This window comes from Nothoprocta perdicaria, unplaced genomic scaffold (assembly GCF_003342845.1).
Source record: "Nothoprocta perdicaria isolate Ctin4 unplaced genomic scaffold, notPer1 scaffold_3, whole genome shotgun sequence".
Lineage (NCBI taxonomy): Eukaryota > Metazoa > Chordata > Aves > Tinamiformes > Tinamidae > Nothoprocta > Nothoprocta perdicaria.
The window spans coordinates 1,402,373-1,406,118 of NW_020455532.1; the positions used below are offsets into that span (position 1 = coordinate 1,402,373).

The 3,746-nt window shown below is 65.8% G+C and overlaps 1 pseudogene; it reads right to left on the bottom strand.

Annotated features, from left to right (window-relative positions):
- LOC112949563 overlaps positions 1-777 on the bottom strand; it is a 4,588-nt pseudogene extending 3,811 nt beyond the window's left edge.
- Between the last annotated feature and the right edge of the window lie 2,969 nt (positions 778-3,746).

The following is a 3,746-nucleotide window of genomic DNA, read 5'->3' on the forward strand; positions in this document are numbered from 1 at the left end:
CGTGAGCGCGCCGGCGCCCAGCGCCAGCACCGTGTGCAGCGCGGCGCGGCGCTGCGCGGCGCCCGGCTCGCACGCCGCCGCCACGAAGCTGGGCCACAGCACCCACAGCGCCAGCATGCCCACCAGCGACAGCGTGTCCGAGTGGCGCGTCGGTGCCGCCGCGTCCCGCGCGCCGCTGCCCCGCAGCAGCGCCCACGACATGGCGAGGCCGAAGTAGCAGGCGAAGACGTGGATGGTGACGGTGCCGCCCACGTCGAGCGCGCCGAGGCCCCTGAGGATGGCCCACTCGCTCGCCAGGTACACGGGCACCTCGCAGAGGGCGGCCAGCAGCAGCTGCAAGGGGCTGGTGCTGCCCAGCACGGCGCCGGCCGAGATGAGCACGGCGGTGGCGGCGAACTCGGCCTCGAGGAGGCTGCGGAGGCCCAGGCGCACGCGGCCGCCGGCGCGGTGGTAGAGCAGCCCGCGCAGCAGCAGTGCCCACTGCGCCGAGACGTTGAGCAGCAGGAAGGTGAAGGCGAGCGCGCCGAGGCCGTAGCGCGGCAGGAAGGCGAGCAGGAGCCCCAGCGCCACGGCCAGCATCGCCTGCACGTCGCGGAACAGCGGGAAGAGGCCGGCGAGCTCCTTGGTGCCGGGCTCGGCGCCCGCTGCCTGCGGGGCCCCGTCCGCGGGCTCGTCGTAGGTGACGAGGAGGGAGAAGAAGAGCAGCAGGGCGCCCTGGAAGAGCCCCAGGAAGGTGGGCAAGCGGCAGCGGAGGCTGCCGGCCGCCGAYGGGGCCATCCCCGCGCTCGTCCCTCCGCCGGAGCGCGTGGCACGGGATCGTGCGCGTCGGTGCTTCTGCTGCCCCCGCGCATCGGCGGCTTTATCACCGCGGTTAACGTTTAACTGCAGATACGAGTCAAYGTGCAGGAGACCAAGGCTTCCCCCCACCCTCCTCCTCCTCCTCCACGTGCAAAGCTCATAAATCTGCCCCGTTCTCCAGCTCGGCGGCCCCAGGGAAATGGCCGGGCGCGTTTGAAGCTTGCAGAGAGATGGGAGGAACGCGTCGCCCGGTCGTGGCGGTGACGATGGGCGCATCGGCCCACGAGGACGCGCCGGGACGGGGCTCGCGCGGGCAGGACGCGCCGGGGATGCATCGGCGCTGAGCGCGCGCGCGAGGGAAACAAAGCCCAGAGCCGCCAAGCAGCTACCCCGAAGTTTCTGGGTTGCTGCTTCATGTGACATTTTGCCAGCGAATGTCTGGAAAAAAAATATGAGAACCACAAGAACAAAAGGCAGAAGGGTTGGTAAATATTTGTTCCAGAGAGGAGATATTTTTGTGCTGTCCCTGATCTCAACACCCCTGCCGCGGGCGCTGGCTCCGCGCCGCTCTTCGTCATTGTTACTGGAGGATGAGGCAGGCGAGGGCGCAAAATGGGAAACAATTGTTGAATAAGCCGCGAGTGGCGCCTTTGCCAAAGCCTCCCCGGCCATTTGCAACGCCGAGACGCTGGGGACGGGGGCACCGCGCGGGACGAGCAGGACGAGGAGATGCTCGGCCGCAGGAAGGGCCTTGGGTCCTGCAAAGGGGGTGGTTGGCAGCCACCAAGCTCCCTAGGTGCTGGAAGGGCTGGAGGACTTGGCGGGTGATGATTGGGGYGATGCATGGGGGGTCCCGTCATTGCTCCTGGCCAAGGTGGCTCTCTTGTCCCAGAGAGGCATGGTGGAGATGGAGATGGAGGTGGAGATGGAGATGGTGGTAGAGATGGGGATGGAAGTGAAGATGGAAATGGAGGTGGAAATGGAGAGGGAGGTAGAGATGGAGGTGGAGATGGAGGTTGTGGTGGTGGTGGAGATGGAGGTGGTGGTGGAGATGGAGGTGGAGATGGAGGTGAAGATGGAGATGGAGGTGGAAATGGAGATAGAGGTAGAGATTGAGATGGAGGTGGAGATGGAGGTGGTGGTGGAGATGGAGGTGGAGATGGAGGTGGAGGTGGAGATGGAGGTGGTGGTGGAGATGGAGGTGGAGGTGGAAATGGAGATGGAGAGGCCGGAGAAGGCTCCCGGGTGAGGACAGGCCATGCTCCTGCTCAGGGCCCTGCACCCTGCCCGTGCCTGGCAGGCGCTGGAGAGCAGAGGCCGTCACTGCAGGAGGCTCCCGGTCCCCCTGGTGCCCATTGTGCAGCGGGAAGCGCGGGCATGGGGCTGGGAGCACACGGGGCTCTTCCCACGGGAGCGGCACGTCCCGCCGGCGCACACCGTGGTCCCGTGGATCGAACCCACGGGCTGCCGGACCACGCAGGACGCCCTGCGCCCGTGCAGCTCCCCAGCTGCGGCTGTGCAGGCGGAGTGGGAGGAATCGGAATCGGGGGGTGCTCCGGGTCCTTTCCAAGCCTGGGCACACTGGGCACGGCTGCGGCGCAGGTTGGTCCCTATGGAGGGAATGGGGCTTGGCACCGGTGCCGCGAGCACCCAGGGGAGGCAGCTCAGAGCCAGCCCCGAGGAGAGACCGACCGGGGCCGAAACCTCCTGCCAGGGTCCCCTGCTCTGGTGCCTCCCTTTGGCAATGCCACCGCTCCCAAAGCCTCGCTTCTTCCGGAAAAATCCCAACAGAAAAGCAGAATGGAGCAGGATGCAGCGGAAATGCAGCAGTGCCTCGGTGCCCCCCAGGGCGCCCGGCGGCGCAGAGCGTGCCGGGGAGCCGATTAAAAAATAACCTTTATGGCACCCATAAATAAAGGTCGAAGTTTGCAGAGGTCACCAGGGACCTGCAGCCTCCAGCCCTCCCTTCCAGAGGGCGGCTGGAGGGAGCATCTTCCTGCTGCCGGCGGTGTGGGGCAGCGGGAGCCGCTCCGGGGCTCCGGGAAGGTTTTCGGGATGTGCGGCCCCGCGGAGCCGCCGGCGCGGCAGGATGCGCCGAGCCCGCCGGAGGATTCCCCGCTGCGCGCCGCGTACAAAGGCAAGCTGAATTAGCCCAGGGTCATATAAGGCAACAGGATCCGACAGAGCCGAGCCAAGAGATGCTGGCAGCAGCCAGTCCGTGGCACTGTGAGAAAACACTCCTGCAAATTTAACAAATCCCTATGGTCTCGAAAGTCATGTACAAGAAATTACTAATGAAGGGAGCTAGTCGGAGCTGGATTTCCAGACGTTGGTCATGCTCCTGCCGCAGCTTGAAGGCCATATAAGTACATGGATGTGAATCCCGGGCGGCAGCGGGCGGAGGGATTGTCCGTCACCCACTTTGGGGACCCGCTGCTGAACCTTGGGGACCCTCTGAGGACTGGGGACACTCTGAGCATTGGGGACAGTCTGAGCATCAGGGATCCTCTGAGTGTCAGGGATCCTCTGATCATTGGGGATCCTCTGAGCACTGGGGACCCCCTGAGCATCAGGGATACTCTGGACATGGGGGATCTCTGCGCATTGGGGACCCTCTGAGCATTGGGGACCCTCTGAGCATCGGGGGCCTTCTGAGCCTTGGGGACCTCCAAGCACCGGGGACCCTGCAAACATCGGGGACCCTCCAAACACCAGGCACCCTGCAAGCACACGCAACCCTCGCACCTCTGGGCCCCTTGCACCCAAGGCACCCCCACACCTCGGCCATCCATCAGCACCGCACACGGGGACCCCTCTCCAGCAGCACCCGGAGATGCTTCCCACGGGCTGCGCTGAAGGACCCAGTGCAGATCCCGGGCACACGGGGCCCGGCCGCGGCTCCATGTGCACCGATGGACCCGGTGCAGATCCCGGGTGTGCAGGGCCCG